This window comes from Paroedura picta, chromosome 4 (genome assembly GCF_049243985.1).
Source record: "Paroedura picta isolate Pp20150507F chromosome 4, Ppicta_v3.0, whole genome shotgun sequence".
NCBI classification, from domain to species: Eukaryota; Metazoa; Chordata; class Lepidosauria; order Squamata; family Gekkonidae; genus Paroedura; species Paroedura picta.
The window spans coordinates 54,440,939-54,466,165 of NC_135372.1; the positions used below are offsets into that span (position 1 = coordinate 54,440,939).

Consider the following 25,227-nt stretch of genomic DNA (forward strand, 5'->3'; position numbering starts at 1 on the left):
AATTAGATTGGTAAATTTACACTCCCTTCAGCACTTACACTCCAGGCATGAACTTAAATGGATGCCTAAATGCACTCCTCTTCCCCTACACACTCTGCTGAAAAGGGGAAGAGGCTCCCATGGACACTTGCCAGCCAGTCTTACCGTCTACCTCCTGGGTGGCTGCTTCTCAGGCCTCCCACACTGTCCCTTGTGGCCAGGCCAGGCCCCATCCCTCTGCCTGGGGCGAGCAGGCCCTTCTCTCTGAAGCAGAGATCCGCAACTTCCTCCCTTGGATATCCCAGAGAGACTACCCCCCCCCTCCCAGGAGTTCTGGGGCCTAAATACTCACAAGCTCCTCCCCCTGGTGGAGCCTTACTCCTCCATTCTCATTGGGGCATGTGACCCTCTCCCTTCCCTAAGTCTCCTGTGAAGCATAGGCAATTACAGCCTTTCCACCCCCACCCCCCCAGCAGCCATTTTAAAATACAGGCCCAGGGCAGCCATTTCAGAACTCAAATCCACTTCCAGGACTCATTTTACTACACAGCTCATGAAGGGGAATGTCACTGTAAACCAAGCTGGGCCACAAACAATACAGCCACAAACAATACAGCCACAAACTGCACAGCTATGGAAGCAAGGAGGGTTTTTTTTCTCTATGATTGAAGAAATGTTGCCAGCTGATTGCCTAGGAAATCCCTAGTTATTTGGAGGCAAGGTCTGGTGGAGGGGCTCCTTCAAAACATTCATTGTCTCCAGGGGAATTGGTCTCTGTAGTCTGGAGATCAATAATAGGCCTCCAGATCCCACCTGGAGGGTGGCAGCCCTGGAACTTGGTTCACCCTATCATTTCCCCATGATTAGAGTGAAATTATTTTGAGCACCAGAGCCACACAAGTCCCTTGATTGGGATTAAAAGGCTAGACCCTCCAGCTGAAACATGGCTGTGCTGAATGCAAGCAGCTCCACACTTCCTTCCACAATGAGTTGCATAAGGTAAGAAACATGAGGTGCTTCTCTTGCACTATAAATTTCTCAGTCCCTGCAAGAAGCAGTCAGAGAAGGGGGCAGGAAAATTTACCCTCACCTCTTCTAGCAATTGCAGTTAAAGCATCATCTCCTGCACCCCGAGGTAAACTTCCTTCAGTCCACTGGAAAATCATTTTTTCCAAATGCTTTCAGCTGCCTTACAATAGATTAGATACCCAATAGAATTTACAGCATAAAAACCTTCTCCCGTGTTTGTCCTTCAGACAACTTACCTGCAGGTGATGAATAAATGGAAATACAATCAGGTAAATGAAACATTTTCATGTTACTTATCTGTAGAGAGCCTTGGACGGGGGCCATGCTGTGTCTGAGACATTCAGAATCTCTCATCTAAGCTATATAGCATGTACTGAAAAATGATGCAGGCCTGCCAAAACTCAGGCTTTCATGGAAGCCATGATATCTGACCAGAAAGCCCTCCCATGCCTCCATCTTTTACATCTTTGCCTGCCTTCTGAATTTACATAAAATGGTAGGAAGCCAAACTGCTGGTTCAAAATGAGGCCAGTACCCCTGTGCTGGAAACTGAAAAGGTATGTAGACTGACTACCAGTAATGATAGGAAGACAGGCAGGTAAGGATGCCAGTCCCCAGGTGGGACCTAGGGATCCTCTGGGATTATAACTCATCTCCAAACTACCGTATTTGCTGGCGTATAAAACAACCTCCCAACATTTCCACTCAAATTATAGAGTTGGTTACTTTACATTACAGTACTATGGACCACTATAGGCAACTATGTCTATCCCAACTGAAGTGCACCCAGCGTATAGGATGACCCCCCCCCCACTTGGAGGCATGTTTTTCAGGGGGGGGGAAGTAGTCTTTATACACCAGCAAATACTGTAAATAGATCAGTTCAACTGGCAAAAAAATTGGCTGTTTTGAATATTGTACTCCACTCCTTGGCCCAAATCCTGCCCACCACTTGCTGCACCTCCAAAGTCTCCAGGTATATCCCAACCCTGAGCTGGCAACCCTACAGACAAGGCTACAATATTGTTCTTTGGGCCTAAAACAAAGTACAAAATATTGCTAGAGCTGAGCAAGTGAGTGAGTTACAGAAGTCTAACCTGGAGCCTAACCATCATGTGGATCATTGTGATAAGGTACTCCAAGGCCAGGTTGAGTTTCAGACAGCGCTGCTTGAACCCAGCCATCATTGCTTAATGTCTCTAGGGGTGAATATTATTGATTTTAACCTTTTAACTGTTCTAATTGTATTTTATGAATTTTGTAAACCTCCCCAAGATGACAGGTTCAATTGGGACAGTCTAGAAATGTAAATCCATCAATCTGGGCAGCTGTCCGTCAGGAGATAGAGCTGGGTGTCATTGGCATGTTGATAGCACCCAAGCCAAAATCTCTGGACCAGCTAGGCAAGAAGTTACATGAAGATGTTAAATAAAGTGTGAGACAGAATTATACCCCACGGAAATCCACATGGGAGCTGGCAACAGTGCAGTTGTTTATATCCCACATCAACCCTCTGTCTACCACCCCAGAGAAAGAAGCCCAGACACTAAAGGGTTATCCCCCATATTCTGGTGTCTGCAAGGCAGCAAGCCAGAAGTTCATGGTCTACCACGTCAAATACTACCATGAGATCTAACGAGCAGCACTGACCCAGTCTGATCCTGCTGGTGCCAGAGGACATCAATCAGAGTAACCATCACCATCTCCACTCCATGCCAGGTCAGAAGACAGACTAGAATGGATCAAATGTATTACTATTTTATATTATGTAATACTTGTCTTAATCCTTTTTGTTTCCCCTCGATAAAAGCAAGATATGAATCTCTTAAATAACAACCTGCCTTGGTCTATACAAAAATAAAATGCTTTTCATACCACCCCATTTGGAGCTATTATTATAATGCTGTTTTGACACAGGAATAGTATTTGCTTATTGACCTTCAAAATGTGTTTAAAATATATACAAAAACCACAGAAAAAGCTATGATAAAATACAGGACTGCAGGAAGTCAAACAGGCCAGGTATTGAAATAAAGGCTATTGGGGCATATGTGTGAACCATTTTTAATTTTTTAGATTAAATAAAATATTTCCTCGTTGAATGAAAGCCAAATCAGCTAGCCATATGCTAACCTCAGTTGTTTATACCACAGCTGTCTCGCTATGATCTGGGCTGTCAAGTTAGAAATCTGTTGCCTACACTGTCCTGTGGAGATGTGTTTTGAATTGCTGGAAAGGTACCTTCATCACTTGCAGAGCTAGGTCACAGGTGGTTAACTTTCCCTTCTGCTAACTACAAAGACCATGTGTAGAATTGGCCATGAAGCCTTTTGGCACACACCCTTATATCCCCACCCCCTACTGAAGTCTAGGTACCTGTAACTTAAATGGATGTGCATTCTTCTGTTGTTTAAATCCGATTTCCTGCTGCCTCTGATCTCATTGTTGTCTTTTTTCCCTCCAGTTATAGCAAATAAACCCCTCAAGGCAGTCTTTGTATCCTCCAAAATACTATGCATGGTGAGAAAGAGATACTGACAGCCAGCAAGCCAGAGTGGTGCACATTTTAGTACAGGGATTCCCCACCAGAGGTCCATAGATCCCGGGGGGGGTCCGCAGGACCTCCGGAGGGGGTCCACAGCCTTTCCGCTCCTACCTTAATGGACTTGGCCACAAGCTAAGGAACTCCACCAAGAGGACTCTGTAGGTAGGCCATAGGCATAAAAATCTAGGGGGGGAGTTAGTTGTGCCATGGTATGTGGGTCTGGGCTGTCTTCTCAGCTCCTGCCCTTCTTCCTAGCCTACATGAGGCAGAGCTGTGATAGTAATAGTAAAGGCAAGTAGAGGCAGTGAAAAGAGGGCTAAGAGTGCTGGCGGTGTTGTTACTTCTGGTTACACTAGTAAAAAAGCCCATTGTATCCCAAATACAATGGGCGCTAGCAGGGGGGGGGAGAGCGAGGGACTGGCGAGGGCAGGGTGAGGAAATGTGGCTTACCGTAGAGAGGGCTGCAGCGACGGCGGGCGGCTCCTTCGCGGCGGGCGGCTTCCTTGTCAGTAGGGTGGGAATCGGCCGGGCCAATCGGCAGGCGCTTTGCGCCTGCCGATTGGCCCGGCCAATGGTCTGTCCAGAGGAAGGGGCCAATCGGCACCCTTCCTCATCCCGCCCTAGAGCCTGCCCTAACTCCTCCCACACAGCCCTTACGGCTTTATTGAGTCCGCAGCGCCCACGGCACCGCGGGCTGTGTTAAGATGTTACTTCTGAGGGGTGTGGCAGGGAGGCATGGCTAGCTGACATCACTTCCAGGGGTCCTCGAAGCCTGAATAGTTATTTCAAGGGCTCCTCCACGGTCAAAAGGTTGAAAAAGGCTGGTTTAGTGTGTTGAACTAGGACTTGGGAGATGTTTCTGTATCTGTTAAGAGTTGGCAGAGTTTAAACATGCAAAAAGTTTAAAGCACTAAGCTGCTTAAAAGAATAAAATAGTTGTATTAAGGGGAGAAACAATTATGTACTGAAAGAGGAGAGAAGAGAGTTCTAACTGCTCTGATCTGTTTATTCAGTATGTTCAGTAGGCAATCAGAGAGGAAGCATGCTCAAAGAAGCAAGAATTCTCCTAAAGAGCTAATCAGGACGCTGGAGGAGAATATTTTAAAAATATCAGGAAGTTCCTATTCTAAGTATGCTAAATACACATCTCCTCCAATGCCTCCTGCAGGACACCCTTTATATTCTGTTGAATCATGCACACTGCAGATTTTGCATATTAAGCACCATTAAATTGCTTCTGACTGATGGTAACTCTATGAACAAATGACTTCCCAAACATATTATTGTTAACAGCTTTGCTTAGGTGTTGCAAACTAAGGGCTCTGGCTTCCTTTGAGTTAATCCATCATATGCTGGATTTTCCTCTTTTTTGGTGCTTTCAGTTTTTCCTGGCCGTGTTATCTTTTCCAGTATTATCTTTTCTTGTTTTCTTATAATGTAATAAAAGTATTATATCCTTCATTTAGTCATTTTAGCTTATAGGGAGAGTTCAAGCTTGATTTGAACTAGAATCTTTTTTGTATATGTCTTTTTAGTTGTCCATGGTATCCATAAAGCTCTCCAGTACTACATTTCAAATGAATAGACTTATTGTCAGCTTTCTTCAATGTTATTATTATCATCATCTTCATCATCATCATTTTATTTATATCCCGCATCTCCCTGGAGGCTCGAGGTGGATCACATAAAACCAATCCCCTAAAACCAATACAATAAAAACATGGTACCCCACGGAAACTAATCCGTAACAAAATTAATTAAGACAAGACAAGAATGGTGGCAAGTTTCATCGTTTTCATCCAATCTCTGCAACCCTGCTAAAAAGGGGAGGTGGAGGGGAGCTGATGATACACGCAACCGCCACTTTGTGAGGGGGGCAGATCTTCCTTGCTGCCCGGCCTCAACCAAAAGCCTGGCAGAAGAGCTCCATCTTGCAGGCCCTGAGGAATGTTGGAAGTTCTCACAGGGCCCGCAGCTCTTCTGGGAGCTCATTCCACCAGGTCAGGTTGAGTTTCAGGCAACTCTGCTAGACCCATCCGGCCACGGCTTCCATCTTTCACACCCATACATAGTAATGGGGAATACTATAACATGAATTACCTTGATTTTGGTCATCAACTACACATCATTACACTTAAGGATCTTTTTTAACTCATCCAAGCTTTCCCAATATTAGTCTCCTGACTGCTTGGGTTGCATTCTCCTTTTTGGGTGATGGAGCCAAGGAATAGAAAAACAATTTCACTTTCTTCATGGTCAGCCTTAACATTGTGAAATTTTCATTACTTTTGTCTTCTTGGTGATCAGTTGGAATCCTGCTTTAGCACTGTCTGCTTTAACCTTTATCAGAAGTCATTTCAGGTCTTAATTATTTCCTGCCAATAATGTGATATCAAATATAATCCATCTTTCATTAGAATACACTCTGCATGCAGACTGAAGAGATAGAAAGATAAACTGTATCCTTACCTGACACATTTGCCAATTGAAAATCATTCTGTTTCCCCATATTCTCTTCTAACAATAGCCCCTTGTCCAGACCATAGGTTGCACATCAAAACAGTCTCTGGCTGTGGCACACCCATCTCTTTTAAAAGCAATCATAGCTTTTCATGATCTACACAGTCCTTTGAATTTTCCTTTGAAGGAATTTGTCATCCTTCTATTTTTCTTTATAGTTCTTCAGTGTACTGTTCCCATCTTTTATTTATTTCTTCCTGCTCAGTTAATGTGTTTCTAAGTTTCTTTCAGCATATCTAACAATGTTCTATATATCCCTTTGGTTTCTTGGATTCTGTAGAACAGATCTCTTATTTTTATTGTTCTCTTCTACTTCTTTACACTCTTATTAGGTTTCTGTCTCTACATGTTCTACTTCCATCACTCTTCACTTTTGCTTCTTGTCTAACTTCAGCAATTTTAGGAGTTTCATATCATCCAGCAAGGCTTTTCATTTCTTTTGATACAAGAATAGTCTTTGCACATTCTTCCTTGATAATCTCTCTAGGTTCTACCCATAGTTCTTTGAGTTCTTGTTCACTTGAATTTAATGATGCAAATCTATTCTTTACATGGTTGTTAAACTCTTCGGGGATTTTGTTGTTGTATAGCTGTTTTTTAAAACATTGATAACCCCTTTTATTGCCCCAATTTAATTTAGAAAGACTACATATAAACTAAATTAAAACTGGGACACTCAGCTGTGAGGCTTAGTACATAACCCTAAACCCATCACCTTCTCTCAGTCTAGCCTATCACAGAGTGATTGTGAGTCTATGATATAGGAAGGGAGAATCATGTACTCCACGCTGGAAGGGCAGGCATGATAGACATGTATAAGATGATGATAACAAATTACAGGCATCTCCCTCCAAAAAAAAAACAACAACCTAGACTTAATAAATTGAAAGTAACTATAAAAAGATTCCTGAATCTAACAATATCATACACATTCTGGGGTAAGTATTGTAGAAATATTTTTAAATACATACAAAATCAAATAACTTTGTTATGCAATCACTGTTGCCTCATATCTGTTTCTACTTTATAAGACAGGTTCTATCAGCAAACCGCATAGCTTGTTGAAGCAATTATTGTACAGGGAGGTGGGGTGCTTATAAAAAGGTTTTACAGCAGCCAAAATAGACTGTTCAAAACCAACAGAAGACGAAGGCTGGCATACCTTTAATGTAAGGAAATGTTGACAAAAAACACTCTTCTTAGCCCTGCAGCACTATTACATGACAAGCTGCACCGCTCAGAATTCCCTTTGCTACACAGTTTTTTAGAGCTATGAGCTGTTAAAGACTACTGCACCTAAGCCCGTTAGGGAAAATGAACATGTATAAAAGGAAGAATGATTTTGTTGCATCTCATTGTACGCTGCCGGAAGCTAAGCCAAATGGACGAGCCAGCACTTGTTTATGCTTCATTGTATGAGTTAAAGGCTAGAGAATCGACCTAGAATGACCACCGAGGAGAATAAGAGCTGATGTCATGGCTCAATATATCAAAAAGAAGGATGCATAACAAACCAATAGCCCTATGACAAGCAAATGGCTGATGCTGAGAGTTTTGGCTCCTCTCAAAGTGCTGTTTTCATATGAGATGGCTTTGTAGTTCTCTTTTCTTTTTTCAAAATACTCATAATTTATTGCCGCAATATAGAAAATTTGCTGCTCCTGTTTTATTGTGTGCTGCTCACCCCCCACCCCCCACTCCCTCCGGTTCCAGGGAGCTTGGCTTTCTACCTTATGCAGCAGTTCAGAGAGGAGAAAGAGCACCCTCTGCTGGAATTTAATTTATTCTCCAGGTTTTATTTTTGTATGAATATGACAAAAATATGTAAAAATGCAAAAGAATATGTAAAAATGTGAGATTGCAGGTATAGATCTAACTAATGCAGCCCTATGCAGAAACACTGCATAGTCTAAGGCCAATGTGATTTTGTGCAGGATTGCACTGTTACAATTTTGCATTACCAGTTGGCAGGAACAGACATACAGTGCAATCCTATATAAAGACCATTTCCGCACCCCTTAAATATAGTGAAATAATTACCTTATGTAGTCGTTATATTCCAGCTCCTTCACATGACGTCGCCAACATGCAGCATCTGAGCAGTAACTGGCCAGCTACATCCTCCATTTTAAAGCGCTAGTTGGTGAATCCGAAAAAAGTGGATTCACCAACCTATTTAGCGCTAGCTAAAGGGGAGCAACCAGTAAGCAACCAGCAGACGGAAGATATGGAGGCACAAACACTCTAAAGGTGCCTGTCTCATCCCACCCTCGCTCCCACCCCTTTTTCCACAGGAGTGTCTTTTTTAAAATGGCTGACATCCAGGAGTACTGGATCTGGGCATCAGCTCCTGACCCTGCAGGAAGTGGAAGAAGGGTGCTGCTGGTGGAGAGGAGGCCAGGCTCCAGGCTGCATGCTCGGCGTGGGTAGGTGGAGGGGGCCGGGTGCTACTTGTAACATCAATGCATTATTGAGCATCCTGAGAGTGTCCTGGAAGCCCAGAATTAGCAGCTCCCCTGGTGTATTCACTCATCACCCATTGTAATATTTTCCAGTCAGGGAAAACCCCATGGAGTCCCTTGATTCATTTCCAAGTGGTAATACTCCTTGAAGCTTTCCATACATTGGCATTGTGTTAATGCAGTTCTCTAGTCCATTAGCAGAGCATAAGCACAGCTCTTAAGTGGTGTGGGAGTTACAATACAATACAATACAAAACCTTTAATGGCATTCACAATATAAAACAATATACAAATCGGTTCTGTAATACAAGTCTAAAAAACTGTGAGGAAAGTTACAACAGGCAAGGGAGCAGCAAATACAAAAAGATGAAGCCAGTGACGTTTACTTCTTTACCCTATGGGTCATTACTATAGATAAAAACTTGGCTACCCGTTCAGTGGTCTCCGAGCAATTATCGATAAGCAGCAATTCAAGAGCCCTGCCATCTGAGACGTTAGGGAAGGGTAACAGTGGGGAGATCAAGTCAGAACGTTTGTTGTTATACGACTCACATCACAGAATGATGTGGCAAACTGAGTCTGGTTCTGTATTGCAATGCCTGCAAATTCTTTCATTGCGGGGAATTCTGTTCCTGCCTTCAACCATTGCAGAAGGAAATATGTTTAGTTTGGCTAACATAAACGCTCTGCGGTTTGACGGTATTATAAGGTTGGAAAAATAGTGTGGCATAGTGTTTGGGATACAGGATAGACCAAAAGCTTGTGTGGAGCAAGGTCCCCCTGCACCAGCATAAATTATCTGGAGATCAATATCCTGGATTCTTCTTTGGATAGTTTGAAAAACATGATCCTCTCCAGAGTTAGCTAAAAAATCAAGGTCAATGCCTATGGATTTAGGATGCTTTAGGATGCTTTAGGATGCCTTAGGATGCGTTAGGATGCTTTGGGCTTTGGGCTGATCCTGCATTGAGCAGGGGGTTGGACTAGATGGCCTATATGGCCCCTTCCAACTCTATGATTCTATGATTTAATTTTAGAGGCAATGGCCTGAGACCATTTCGAAGTATAATGGTCAGATGGAAGAAGTGCAAGGAGACTATTTGGCGGAGGGCTAAAGAAAAGATGGAGCCAGTATTTGATGGATAAAATCCAAACACGTGATTCGATAATGTGTAGACCCAGCTCGGCACATAAAGTCAAATAGGTTGCCTGGCCCATGCCTCAGATACATTTCTTTCCTTAAATGCACTATCCATGTACCAATAAAAATAATTCTTAAGGAGCATTTAAAACCCTTTGGCAGTACTGGTCCTCACATGCTCTTTGCTTCATCATTGACCTCAACTTTCCAGCTGCCCAATTCATCCAGCAGAGAGGCTTAGAGGTACATATTTGAGTTTTGGCTTAGAAAGCATTTCCCCCCTTCCACATTTGATTAATGGATTTGTCCATACAGAGGGAGATTTACAAGAGTCCAAAAGGTGGCTAATGGTGTTGCCAACTCTGGGCTAGAAAATTTCTGTCGATTTTGGGAGTGGAGTTAGAAGAGGGCAGGGTTTAGGGAGGGAACTCAGCAGAGTATAACACCACGGATTTCCACCCTTTAAGTCAGCCATATTACTCAAGGGAACTGATCTATGTAGTCTGGGTATCAGCTGTAATTCCAGGAGACCTCAAGGTCCCACAAGGATGTTGGCAAGCCTAGTGCTAAATCTGCTGCTCCTACATCTCCAGAACTTCCTTTAGCAATTTTTACCCTTCTTAAAAATTAGACAACATAGATCAAGTATATGTAACCAATGGTGTAACAGTGGTCAACCAAATGGGAGGGTCTAACAGCTTTGGTGTACCACCATATACATTTTGACCTCCTGAGCCTTGGCCACAAAATATAAATTGCATGCAATAAAATGATTCAATAAAATCCAGAATTATTATTATTATTATTATTATTATTATTATTATTATTATTATTATTATTATTATTATTATTATTATTTAGAGCTTCCCCTTCTGTCGCTTATGTCTGGTCACTGGACAGGGATTGGGGGGGGGGGAGATAGGGTTGCCAGTTCCAGGCTAGGAAGCTCATGGGGGATTTGAGCATGGGGTCTGGAAAGAACAGGGACCTCAGTAGGGTTCAATGCCACAGAGTTCATCCTCCAAAGCATCCATTTTCTCCAAGGGCACTGATCCCTATAGTCTGGAGATGAGCAGTAATTCCAGGGGATCCCCAAGTCCCACCTATAGGTGGCATCCTTATGCCAGGGGTGAGCTGGCCAGGTAACCTCAACTGTACTCTCTAAAGAAAATTAAGAGAATTGTGTAAAGCTTTCTTTTCCACTCATAAGGCAAATTACCCGAGGCTGCCATAATGACTTAACAAATTAGACTTTCTTAAGTTTGGTAGCTGGGTTTAAAGAAACTGCGGGTCACTTATTAGCCTTAGCATTGTAAATAAAACTCATGACTTGAGAAGGTGGTAAGCATACATAAACAGAGACTGAGGGACAGAAGCTATATTTTAGGGCCTTACCCACACATACATTTTTAAACAGCCATTAAGCCAAGAGGATGTGTTCACAGCACCATTTGCAATTGAGAGATGCTAAACCAGAACTTTCTTGTCATGCTGGTGCATCATCTTGGTCTGAGATGCTGCACAGCAGTTGGCAAACTCCCACTTAAGACATTATCTAGCAGAAAAGGCAGCTTTGTTATTGGACCATAAGGATGGTTCTTGCTGCCAGGCTCAGACGTTAAGAGAATCGATGAGGGTTTGTTCATCAGTTGCTAGCCTGCAGGGAACAACCGAGAGGCCAAGATTCCAAGCAGAAGTGAATAGAATAACTAAAAGCCCAATGTTCCAAAGCAAGTGCGAATGCCGAGGAAAGTATCCTTGCATGACCCTGCTTAATGGATTTTTCCTCCCTTCCACTTTAGAGACCTCAAACTGGGCCACCCTTTAATTGTTGCAGGGAATCATTGAGGATTCTAGAGCGCTTCTTGAAGTCTGTTGCCCCTGGAGAAAACGACAAGCAAAAAAAAGGAGGAGGGGGTAGTCTGTTCTATATCAAAGGGCAGACAAAAGGGCAGCATGAGTCCCCAAAAGAATCCACCCCATACATCCCTGATCTGGATAGCCAAGGCATGCCTGATCTCGTCAGATCTCAGACACTAAGCAGGGTCAGCCTTGGTTAGTATTTGGATGGGAGACCCCCAAGGAAAACTGAGTCGTCATGATGCAAAGGCAGGGAATGGCATACCATCTCTGAACATCTCTTGTGTGGCTGCCAGACAATCCTCCAATCGTAGGATCTCCTGGCTACATTACACACACACACACCATATGATAAATAATAATAACCCCTCACACTAACCAGAACTCATATAACCATCACTTGAAAATAAATCACACCTTGCCCGGGTCCACAGACCCCAGCCTGCCCTGCCCTTGCCCCCAGACAACCAGGGCCCCTGGAATTGTGTTTGTCACTGCATTGTGTGCAAAATGGTCTTGAGAAAAATAATAAATTGGATAGTGGTCAGTTTTGCAAAGAACACTCGCGTCATCTGCAGAACAGAAACTGTTCATACCCTGGGCAGTGTCTCGTGAAAGACTGGTATCTCATACTTGTGAAATGAAAGAGTTCAACAGTACTCAGAGAGCCATGTAAATACACTTGCAAGGTCCTCCCTACAGGAGCCATGGTTAATTGCCTGGCCTCCACAAGGGATTGCGCTTTATCCATTATGTCGCTTTTAAAGGCTTGCCATAAAAATTAATAATGATGATAAAAATGTTAATAGCTCATGTTAGCCACAACGTTAAAATGGAAACATGGCCATAGATGGGCAAACTAAGAAAATGGATGCTAACCTAAAGGATTTCCAGCGGGTGGCCCCAGTCTTTTAACTCCAGAAAACCAGGGGACTTACAGCCCAATTCCATATGGTCGCTGGAGTTTCTGCATATTTTATAAATGAATGTCACATTTCTCTTAGCACTCCAAAGGGCTTTTAGAAATCATAAAATGCTGCCACAAAAATAACAAGAAGCTAAAAAGAAACACTTCCACCCAAAGAAGCAGCAGACAATAGTACAAACCACATCACAGGCTAATGTCTGACAGCTATAAAATGATTGCTGGAACAGAACAGCCGTCAACAATTTATCCCACTCTGTTAGGCAGGGAGGCTTTCACACCTCCTCTGGAAGACTGTTCCCATGTGCTGCTATAGGTAAAGATATCCCCTGTGCATGCATCGGGTCATGCCCTCCAGCGTTTTCATGGCAGACTCAATACAGGGTGGCCTTGCCAGTGCCTTCCCCAGTCATTACCATCTACCCACCAGCAAGCTGGGTACTCATTTCACCAACCTCGGAAGGATGGAAGGCTGAAAGGCTGAGTCAACCTTGAGCCGGCTGCTGGGATTGAACTCCCAGCCTCATGGGCAGAGGTTCAGACAGCATGTCTGCTGCTTTAGCACTCTGTGCCACAAGAGGCTCTTTTATGTGCTGCTATAGAGAAGCCCAAATTTCTGACCGCACTCCTAACCACTACACCAAGCTGTCTCTTCACACAGTAACCAAGCAGCTGGCGTTGAAAGCCAACAAACAGGGCATAGAGGTCCTCCTACCTCTGCTGGGCAAAGGTTTACTACCTCTGGATGTCAAGGATCACTTTAGTCATCGTGGCTGGGAGCTATTCATGGATCTAACCTCCACTAAGCTGTCCAGTCCCTCTTTTCAAGTAACCTATGCTAGTGGCCATGAATACACTATAAGTAGTGAGTCCACAGGGAAGGGTGGTACAAAGAATTAATAAATATACCGGTTAGCCATGAAGCCCACCATTTAATTACATGATGAGGAAAGAAAAGCCTCCCATTTGTGCATTTTCAATCTATTGTCCATCAATTTCATTGGATGCTTCAGCAAGTTTTACTGAATGGGGCAGATGTGATATAGAGAGAGATGTATTAATGAATATACTGGTTTTTAATAACTTGGTTGTTTTAATCTATATTGTCATCCAGTTTGGATTGGGACTACACAATGCAGGGAGAGGGGTTTTAAAGCTCTCCCGTACCATTGCCTCATCCTGCAATAGCCTCAGGCCTCACTACCCCATCAGTACACACAGAGGCCACAACATAACTAGTTTGACCAACTTTCTCTTTTACCTGGCTTCTGCTTCTTGGTGCTTGCATTATTGCCTGCTGGCAGGGCTTGCGGTCACTTTTCCCCACACAATGAGAACATGTGGTCAAAGGGCTAAACCCTGACCCACACACACATCTCGCATCAGGGTGCAAAACATTTTCTCCTGCTTTATCTTATACCAGAAGTCAGCTGGGCTGAGAGAAAAGAAAATCAGCAAGATGGCAGAGGGTGAGAGAAGGTTTATACCTCGCCTTTGCTTGAGAATTCAGCGAAAGAAGGAAAAGTCACTCACTAACGTCACTATTTTTCCTGTGCCTGCTCTGCAGCTTAAAAATGTAATCGTCTCTGAGATGCAGATGTTTTGTGTCCGAGAGACACAACCTCCTGGGTCAGGGGTAAATTCCAAAAAAAAAAGAAATGTCCAAATAGAAAAGAAAACACATAACTAGAAATGTGTTTCCCATTGAACTAAAGGAAGAGAAAAACAGATGTGAAAACTTGGCTCCTAAAATCATGACAAATGGAAATCAAGTCTTTTTAAATACTAAAATAAGCAAAATTTGCAGGAAGTGCTATGTACATCCCTGCCATAACGAACATGACCCCCCTTCTTTTTTAATTTAAATACGTTTATTTTTCATAAAAGAAATAGAATAGATATATAAGATATGAGTTAGTAAACATCAAGTAAGTTATGCTCTACATATGTTTTGCTATAAACCCCCTCCATACAATATTCCATTTTAGTTTATCTTCTTAGGTAACTCAGGTAAGGGCCCCATTGTTCTTGAAAAACATCTTCCGTTTTTCCATTGACTGTCAATGTCAGTTTGGTGCAACCTGAGGATCCTTAGCCTCACCCCTTACCTGACTGAAAACACCAAGAGAGAGCAAGCCAAGCCCTTGCCATCTTTTGCTGGCCTCCTTATTTGGCCTCTCTAAGCAGCTTCTCTATTGATTGGCCAGAGAACCAGTCTGCAAGCTGCCAAGCCAGAAAGCACAAGAAAAGGTCAGAAGGAAAGATAGTACACATTTAAAACAGTTTAGGAGTGATTTCCTCCTAAACAAGCACAGCTTACGGTAGTAAAACAAATTAGAGGAGGGCTAGGCTAGTTCTCTCCAGTTAGTATCATTAGTTTATTTTTCCTCTAGATCCTCAAGCAAAACAAGGCAAACTCCCCAAATGAGTTTTTTTTCTTTGTCCACAGTGTCTCACATGGGCCTCTAGATGGCCACCTTGTCCCACTGTCAAGAGAAATGGGCTCACAAGTCAGAGGCTGGATCAGATTCTAATCTGCCATTTTGCAACCAATCATAAACACTAATTATCTGTTAATTGTGCTGGACCGTGTTTAGAACAATCCTTGCTCACATAATAGCATACCATCAATCTGTTGGGGACAATTTGTCTAAACTAACAGTTCATTTGCATGTGGGATCCCTTGTGAGCTTTCTGAACAAGAAAATATCTTTTACCTTGCTGACATTCTGTGCTTCCTGGCTGCAACTTTCACACAGTAGTCAGGTGTTAGGAAGTAGCTCCCAAAGGCAAATATTTTATCACATTGAGGCAGGGAACATAGCCGTAGAGCACGCATATGAATACAGCTTGATTTTAGATCCCACAATAACTTTTCAGGGGGAGGTTGGCACTCCTCTGGCAGAGGGGAGGCCTTGGGCAGCCAACTGTACATTCCTGAACCTGGTCCAAGCTTTGACCTTGGCCATTTGCTTTCTTTGCACCTGGAATCCTACAGGAGACTCTGGCAGGTGTGGCAGTGGGCAGGTCTATGCTGGGACCTCCTGGCTTGAAGTCATGTCTGGCTTAGGCGGCAGCACCAGTGCCGACTCAAGATACCTTTGGAGAGACACTGGACTCACAGGAAGTGAGTCCTGGACTCACACTAGACTCACAGACACCAGACTCACAGGAAGGGCCTGAAAAGGTAGGGCTTGGGGCAGATTGTCCTCCTCCTCCAAGGACTATTCTTCTCAAACTAAACTGGGATGGTCCATGAAACTGTGGCACCCTAGAGCAGTGGTTCTCAACCTGGGGATCGGGACCCCTTTCGGGGTCGAATGAAACTTTCACAGGGGTAACGGCAGGGTAGGCAGCTTGGCCAGCGGGGGCACCATCACTGTTGCCACTCCTCCTGAAGGCGCCCACCAATTTATATACATTTTATATACATTCTTGAACAATGGATCTTCACACTGTTGGTCAGTTTTGGTTTAGGTTTTGTGAAAGAATACTTGCATAATTTTATGGTTGGGGGTTACCATGACATGAGGAACTGTATTAAAGGGTCGTGGCATTAGGAACGTTGAGAACCACTGCCCTAGAGTTTCCAGCAATTTCTAGGGCTTTTCCGCATATATAAAATATAGCGTCACGCCAGCAAAATTGTGTGACACTATAAAAAATGGTGCCCCCTGCCATTTCTCACCTTCTTGCTCTCCCACTTTCTTCGGCTGCTTTTTGGTGCTTTCTGGCACTCTGCATGGCTGCCTGAAATGGCAGAGGGGAAGAACATGCTACGTATGCAACTCTCCCCCCCCCCCGCCTTTCGCTTATGGCAGGCAGGCAGCCAATCAACGTTTACCCTGGTTTAAAGGGACAGCAATGCAAGCCTTTTTAAAAAGTGAAACTTCTCCATTGGGATGACCATGCATCTAATCATAGATGCATAGTGCTTATTTTAATGCTACCCCCCAGCCCTGAAGCTCAAGAAAAGTAATTTTTTTCATGATATTTTTTGGGGGGAGGGGGGTCTGCGAGGCATGCTTTTCAACTGGTGGGGGAATTTTTTTTCTCTGCCTGGATGAAGCAACACATATTCATTGCTCCAGGCAGTTTGCTACAAAAAGAAAAGCCCCATACTGGGTAGAAGGGAGAAGAAAGTGGGTTCAAGGGCAGGCACTGAAGACTGAGATCGCGCTACTTTGCCCACTTTGGTTATGCACATTTCCTTGGAAGATGGCTTGCTGATTGCTCTCCTCCTGCTCGTGCTACATAGTTGGGGGAATCCAGTTTTGTGGATTCCCCTCCTATCACTTTTAAATGGAGGATGTAGCTGCCGGTTTGCTGCTGGGATGCTAGATGTTGGCGACATTGTGCAAAACGCCAAAAATATGGTGATTGCATAAGGTGAGTATTTCACTTTTTTATCAGGTGCGGAATTGGCCCCTAGAGCTACCGGATATCACTTCTGCTTTTCCCCTGGAAGTGACATCATGGTACATGCAAGGCCAACTTTTGTCCCCTTCTCACCACCTCTCAGAGAGGTGGCAGACAGCTCAGCCTCCTGCCATAGTGACCCTGGCAACCCTAGCACAGCCTCACCCATCGCCAGCAATTCCAGCTTCTCTAGCTTTAGGACCACCCACCTTGAACCATCCTGTTTCATCTGGGTTGTTTTAATTTCTTCAGACTCAGTTCAGGCAGCTATTCAAGGACATCAGATGGAAAGGACAAAGGTTTATAATTAAAAGGACTGTGGAGTAGACAGGCCTGAGCTAGATGGAACAATGGTCTGATTCAGTATAAGGTAGTGAAGCCTATGTGATCTGTTCAGTGCACACAGTCCATTTTGCCCCGAGGATGTGTACGAGTCCCACAGTCTCATCAGAAAGATTTCCAAATGTTGGACCACGCATAACATAACCAAAAAGCGTTTCTGTGGCCAGGCATAATAGAATTATTGAAACACTTAATCAGGGCTGGGAAATACCTGGTGATTTTGGGGGTGGAATCTGGGGAGGGTGGGATTTGGAGAGGGGAGGGAGCTCAGGAGGGTAAAATGCCACAGAGAACTGATTGGTTGTCTGGTGATCAACCGTGATAGCAGGAGGTCTCTAGGTGCCACCTGGAGTTTGGCAACCCTAGACTTAATGCATTTTTCACTGAATTCTGTGAGGATTATACACAACATGAGGGAATTCAGCTGGATTTCAGGGGAAGAGGGAACCCAATTTGATACAATGACCTTTCTCATTTTTAGAGTCTAGGTCAATTTATGGATTTATTTTTGAGGCGAGAACCCACATGCCTCAGGTTTACCACCTCATATTCACGGCAGCTACCAAGTCGAGCGGAAAAGCAGTTTTCAGCATTTTCCCCATTCTGCACAAACACTGCTGCTGTGTTTCACAGGTTTTAAAATGGTTTTTTAACATGTGAAAATGAAGTCATAATGGCTAAGCGTGTGAACTTCTCTGCTTCAGGGGGGAGGAAAATTAAGAACAGAACAAGAGAGCTTTTCACTATGAAGAAAATCATGCCAAATCAGGCTGCTCACTCATTGAGGTGCATTTATTACATGCCCATCAGATTGCAGGAGACTACTAGCAGTAAGTCTGTTAGTTAGATAACAAACAATAAGGCTGCTCTGGTATATGACCTCTGAGGCAAAAGTCAGTGTGACTGGAGGAGAAAAGCACCTCTCCTTCGGCTATATACATAACTTTTTTGCTACAGCATTGTTTTGATCTCTTAAAATGCAAATAAAGCTTACATGTATTCACAGCCTTGTGTATTCCTGCAGATGCAGATGCCAAACATCATTCTGGGAATCAGATACGTTGACGATTTCTAGAATGTCTCTTTTTATCTCTGGATGCAGACTGGAAATGTACAGAACACCTTGCAATGCACTGCCAGCAGCTACCTCCTCCCTCTTTCTGGGGTTCCCCTTTCTCCAGGACCCTCTCTCCCTCCATTCCTTTCTTAGCCGTGTACTCGCCTATCCTGGTTTGTAGCTTAAATTGATCATTACAAACTGGGTCCTTGGAGCCAAAATGAATTATTCACAATAAATACATTCTAGTTCATTTAACTGGCATACTGTACTCAGACTGTAATTTCCAAATACATAGTTTGGATTTCTGAGATTCTTACCAAGGGGTCTCAATAAAACAAGATATAGCATAGCCATACTTTTTTTTCTTTGATGTCTACAGGAAATGTATTTGCTATGCAAGGACAGCTGCACCACTCAGTATGAGAGCACCTGAGGTGCTGAAAAGGGCAAATAGGTAAGAACATAAGAGGAGCCATGTTAGATCAGGCCAAAAGCCTGTCCAGTCCAACACTCTGTGACACACAGTGGTCAAAGCCTACGTGCCATCAGGAGGTCCACCAACAAGGCCAGAACTCCAGAAGCCCTCCCATTGCTGCCCCTCAAGCAACAAGAATACAGACCAACACTGACCCAGACATAGGGCCATTCTACACCCAATAAATAAAGTGAAATGCTTACCTAATGCAGATGCCATATTTTTGTCATTTTGCATGACGTGGCCAACCTCCTGTGTCCATCCAGCAAACCTCAAGCAACGTCCGCCATTTTAAAGCGCTAGCTGGGGAATAGCATAAAGTGGATTCCTCAGCTTAAAAAGCGCAAGCCACAGGAGAGCAACCAGCAAGCCACATGCTAAGGAAATGTGTGGAGCTGATGAAGCACTGTTTCCACCTCCAGTGTCCCACCCTCACACCCACCTCCCTCTCCCTTCTCTAGGGTACGGGGATTTTTTTTTGAAGCAAACTTCCTGGAAAAGCTAATAGGTGTTAAATTGTGCCATCAAAGAATGAAAAATTCCCCATAGTTTAAACACAAAGTATGCCACTCTAAAGTGTGCCCCCCCCAAAAAAAATCAGGAATGAGATTTTTTTAAGGTTACGGACTCGTGATTCCATAAGGGGTGGCATTATAAAAAGCACTATGCATCTATGATTAGATACATAGGCATTTCAATGGAGAAGACTTACTTTTAAAAAAAAACTGTCACTGTGGACCCTTTAAAGCAGGGGTCCCCAACCTTTTTATCACCGGGGATCGGTCAACGCTTGACAATTTTACTGAGGCCTGGGGGAGTAGTCTTTTGCCGAAGGACGTCGCCGCCGCCTGAGCCCCTGCTCCACTTGCTTTCCTGCTGGCACCCCTGACTTCCTGCTGCCTGCTGGGGAGGCGCTGCCAGCAGCAGCTGCACAGTGCCATGCCGAGGGGGAGCCCCAGCCATGGCGGCTGCCGGAGAGCACCAAAGGTGAGCCGACAGCAGAGTGGCAGGGCAGCCCCCAAGGCAGCAGCTGGGGAGGAGGACAAGGAGGAGTCGAGGACTGGTACCGGTCTCCAGACCAGGAGTTGGGGACCACTGCTTTAAAGCATGGAGAAAGGGGATTGGCTGCCTGGCTTGATTGCCAGCGCGTAAAGTGCATTGATCTCTTCCACCATTTCAAGCGGGCATGTGGAGTGTATGGAGCGCGAGAAGGCAGCTTTGTACACAGAGGAGTAGCTTCTTTTATTTAACTGGAGGGAGTATAAATAATGGCTGAAGGGGACACAGCCTAGTTATGAACAGAGATTTAACATTGTTGGTTTATGAGCAGAAGGTTTCCAACTCAACTCTGCAGAGCTCTTGAGAATAGGTCAACATAAGGTTCTTTAAAAGTAACAAGTCGTTTTCCTCCTGTTATAATGAGAACAGTTGACAAGTGGTAATCGTAAGTTTCAGAATGAGAGGCAAACATTTTTTACCTCAGCCCCACCCTGTGCTCTAATGGAAATGGGGTTTGCACTGAAATTAACCACAAAACCAAATGCTCATAGGCAGAAATGGTTTCGCATGGCAGTAGAGGTTTATAGGCATAGGACTGTATGAGATTGTGGTATTCTGCTCTCTAAAGTGTAACGTTAACAAGCCATTTTCAACACGAATTTGGGCCTACAGAGACCACTGGGTTCTAAATTCTGGTATGGCTTGTTTCTGCTTAAGGGACCACGCGTTGAGCCTAGAGACTCTGCAGGCCAGGGTCAGTGCTGGTGGACTCTTGCAACTGGCGCAACAAATGGTTGCTAACTGGATCCGTTTCTGTAATAGCATGGATTACTTTTTGGTCAAGGAGAACATGTACATATTCCTGGGGAGTGGTCCTGGACAATGTGTCAGCAATAAACTTATCTTTGCCTTTTGTATAGACAATTCTTAAGCCATTCTATTAGAGTTGCAAGAGCATCCTCTGAAGCCGAGCAAGAGCCTTGCTTACTGAGGATTCCTTCCAGAGGCTTGTGGTCTAACCAGACACATATCGGTGAAACTTCCCCATGGGAATCACAATGGCAACCACAACTCTAGCAAATGGATCTCTGTGCAGGCCAGCTACCTCTTGGGGCTGGGGTGTGACTTGGGAACTTAGCTGCTTCGGGCTTGACTGATATTGCCTTTGTTGCTGTGAGGTTGCATGAAGAGACGCTGGAGACTGCAGCCATTGCAGGGGCTTCTACTTGCACTAAGGTTTAAGCTCTGCAAATTTCAATTGCTTTTGCAAGGGTATGATCAGTATCTTCTAGCAGCCTCTCCCTTAGCTTATTACCAGTAACACCAAAGTCAATTTTATCCCTAATCATAATGCCCTCTTCTGCTCCAAACTAATAATCTAGAGCTTTGCACTTCAGTTGTGTGACAAGACTATCAATATCCTCTGCTTCACTGAACTTCAGAAGAAGTAGAGTTGGTTCTTATATGCCGCTTTTCTCTACCGGAAGGAGTCTCAAAGCGGCTTACATTCGCCTTCCCTTTCCTCTCCCCACAACAGACACCCTGTGAGGTAGGTGAGGCTGAGAGAGCCCTAATGTTACTGCTCAGTCAGAGCAGCTTTAACAGTGCTGTGGCAAGCCCAAGGTCACCCCATCTTCCATGCCATTGGTCTCAAATTTGATTTGTTGTTATGGTCTTGGAAAGATTGAAACAAGACCAAGGAGGCATGCATATGTAAAAGGAAAGTCTACATCTTCCCAGTCCTATCCACACCGGCATTATTTTCCCTGCTGCAATTACTTGGGATGGTTACCCACAAAGCATTCTGCCTGTCTCAGATTGCAAATTGAAAACCTCACATGTGCTGGCAGGGAACTGTTTCTGGGCCTCCCCCCCCACACACACCCCTCCAGAAGACATAAAGGGGCTAAGCCAGGAGCAGCTCTCCCCCCCCCCCCCCCGTCCACCAAGTTGAAAGAGGCCAGGGCAACTAACTGGCAGCAGGGCATGCTCTGAGGCTGGCTCCTCTTCCACTCACCAGACTTCTGAAACTGGCAGGAAGTGGATAGCTGATCCCTTATTAGCCTTTCCTTGCTGATAACTCCCTCCTGAGTGGGGCTAAACTACCAGGATGTGCCATTCCTTCCTGAGAACCATCTCCTATTGGAGAAATATTTCTGACAGGGCCAGTCAGGTAGGGAGTAAAATGTCTGCATGTAATTTGAGCTGATTGGCCCTCATTGACAGAGTGAAATCTGAGCTGATTGGCCCTTATTGGCAGAGTGCAATTTGAACTGATTGGGCCTCATTAGCATAGTGCTCGCTCTCTCTATTTGTAGCACACTTCCAGGGAGGGCCAATCTGGTAGGAAATGAGTTGTCTATTTGAGCTTTATGATGTTTAATAACGATAATAATGATGATGAAATATATAGTGATAATGATATTACCAATGCTTTATCACCAATGCAGTACAGTCAGACAGCAGTAGGGATGCCAGGCCCCTTTTAGGCTAAGGGAACCCCCACTTTGTGTTGCTTCCCCCAAAACAAGCACTATTATAGCAATTCTCACCCCCATGTTCTTCTCCTGCATTTACCAGGAGTAGGAAGAACATCCCAACATGCTGACGTCAAGACCAACTCAGATGGAGACTTGAAAGACTGCATATTTACAGACTTGAAGAGAAACCACAGGCCCTGGGAGAGCTGCGTCAACCTTGACGAAGGAACAGACCCACATATGGTGTTTGGCTCCTCTGTTAAGTGTACCCACTGTGGATAAATGGTCTGCCCTAAGGGCAGAGAGACACAGCAAGGAAGATGTCTTCAAAATCTTCTTCAATGTGAAGAACAGCAAGGCAAGGAACAATGCAGACTTAACAATGCTGGAATCCTAACTATTAACAACTGGTTCTAACTAGTATATTCCAGAAGTTACACCCATTCATGTGAAGAAAGGACGTTTCACTTAGGACCTAAGCCCATCTCCAAACAAGACAGCCATCATATACTACTAAGTGTTACAAACTTTTGTAGAGCCACCATACCTTTTAGATGGTTGCTGTGTTGGGCCTATGTAGCATAGCATTAGCGCAGTCTCACTGAGCTTTTTCCTAACATAATGGAATTTCTGAGAGACTATAGCTCCCACCAACCCCTGATTCTCATCTGACCTAAGAAACTGTTGTCTTTTTTCTCAGGGGAGGAAGGACAGGGAGAGAAGGGGGGAGAGAAAAACAAGAAGTCTGTAAACAAGAGTAAAGACCTTCTTAGACTCCTGCTGTAAAACTATATGAGGATATCTGTACTCTTAAGGTTTGCCAGCTTCCAAGTGGACCGGGCACTAGATTACAAGTGATCTCCAGAGGTGAGTTCCCCCTGGAGAAAATGGTGGCTTTGGAAGGTCGACTCAGACTATGGCATTACATCAGATCTGAGATCCCTCCCTGCCCCAAGCTCCACCCCCCCTGGGGACCGCCCCCAAGTCACCTAGGCTGTTCTCATAGCATGAGTCAGTTTATCTATGTAGCCCGTGCTATGGGCCCTGCACTTCCAGGGGCCCCACATTTTGCCTTCCCACCATGAATCAGGGCTGCAGCCTCTCCCCTCCCTTTCCCCTCTTTAATGACACTCAGAGTGACACCCCTTTCCATTGTGGGGGAGGGGGGCTCTGCCCCCAGTCTGGCTGCTCCTGCTGTAATTGTACTCTGCTAGGGCCCCACTAATCTTTAAACTGGCTCTGGTGTTGCAGGTCCCGCAAGTCCTTAAACCACTCCTGACGACGGTCCAACAAAATATCTCACAGATATGCAAGAACCTTATACAGAATTATATATCAAAGTAATTTCCCTTTCTGACATAATCTAGAACCCATGTATTCATATGTAATTGCTGTTGTTCTCCCTTAGAACAGAACAGCAAGCAAAAATTAAACATATATTCTGGGCAAAACTGAAGTCAAAGGGCCACGCCTTGGAAAATATATGGCATCCATTAATTCTTTCCCTTTGATGCAATGGATATTTCTCTGCTTTGTCTGCCTATCCCATGTAAATGTGGAAAGCAACAGTGGCAATTTATAGCAGAATTCTTTTAATCTTACAGTAGAGTTCTTTAAATCTTACAAATATCTTTCAGTCCCCCACGATGTCTTGCCTTTGCTCGAGAGGGAAAAGTGTGCAATGGTAAACGCTTCTCCAGTGTAAAAAGCCAGGCAGCACAAGGGACATCACAGCAGACTCCACACTCCCACCTCCCAGTGGTACAAGGGCACAATTGTAATTGGTGAATTCCAATGGGTTGCCACGAGCACAGCAAAGCCAAGAGTTCAAAGGAACCTGCTCTCTCTGATTCAGAGAGCGGAATTCCAAGAGGTTTCTCTTCCAACCAGCAAAAGAGAATGGACTGAATGGGGAGGGGTGACAAAACAACGTATGAGATAGCAGAAAACAATGAAGAGGGGAAAACAGTGGCAGGAAGGACGTAGTAAAATACAAGATAAAGAAATGAGTAACAGAAGATGGGCCATGCTGAAGGAGGGGAGAAAGAATGAGCAAAAAAAACAATTTCAAAAGCACAGAGGGAAGGAGGCTGTAGTGGGTCTCTTGAAAAGACCGCTCATTTCTGCCTATGTTTGCTCTCCCCTAACACCTGGCAAGTGTCCAGTTTAGCCTATGCTTGTGTGAACTCATTTTCACACAACCTGGAAATACCACAATAAGCTGGCACCATCCACACATCCTGAAAAAGAAAATCCTTGAAGGGGCTTTGTTCTCTAGCTGGTTGTGAAATTGGTATTGTGTTTACATTGTTGATGTCTTGCCTGTTTTGTGAAATTTATAGAAAATACTGTTTTCACGTTTTAGAGATCCTTGCAGAAGACTGTTATAGTTGAAGTGTGTATGTGTATGGTCTGTCTGATTTATCTTGATCCTGTATTTGCCTTCTTTTAAATTTTATCTGTTCATAGCTTGCATAGTGGTTAAGAGATCACCATTTTAGTTGAATAGTTGAATGAAGGGTTAGTGGAGGGTTGAATTAGAAGAAAAAGAGTTGGTTCTTATATGCCACTTTTCTCTCAAAGCAGCTTACATTCGCCTTCCTTTTCCTCTCCCTACAACAGACACCCTGTGAGGTAGGTGAGACAGAGAGCCCTGATATTTCTGCTCAGACAGAACAGTTTTATCAGGGCTGTGGCATGCTCAAGGTCACCCAGCTGGCTGCATGTGGGGGAGTGGGGAATCAAACCTGGCTCGCCAGATTAGAAGCTGTTGCTCTTAACCCCTACACCAAGCTGGCTCTCTGGCTAGCAAAGCCATCAGCATAGCCGGAGGACGGGCATGCCCAGGCCCACCGCTGTATTGCTACCCTTAACACCTCCATTCAGAACCACTCCTCAGGTGCTTCCTCTGCTCTCAGCTGAATATGCTCAGCACTACCAGAGAAGGGCATGCAAGTGGTCCACGTGTTCGCAGTACTGGCAGCCATGGAG

At 44.4% G+C, this 25,227-nt stretch overlaps 1 long non-coding RNA gene across 1 annotated transcript in view; it reads right to left on the bottom strand.

Moving 5' to 3' along the window:
- Positions 1-283, bottom strand: part of LOC143836787 (uncharacterized) — a 203,800-nt gene extending 203,517 nt beyond the window's left edge. Inside the window, exon 1 of the long non-coding RNA XR_013230735.1 lies at positions 145-283. This is a non-coding gene — a long non-coding RNA (uncharacterized LOC143836787). The remainder of the gene's footprint in view (positions 1-144) is intronic.
- Between the last annotated feature and the right edge of the window lie 24,944 nt (positions 284-25,227).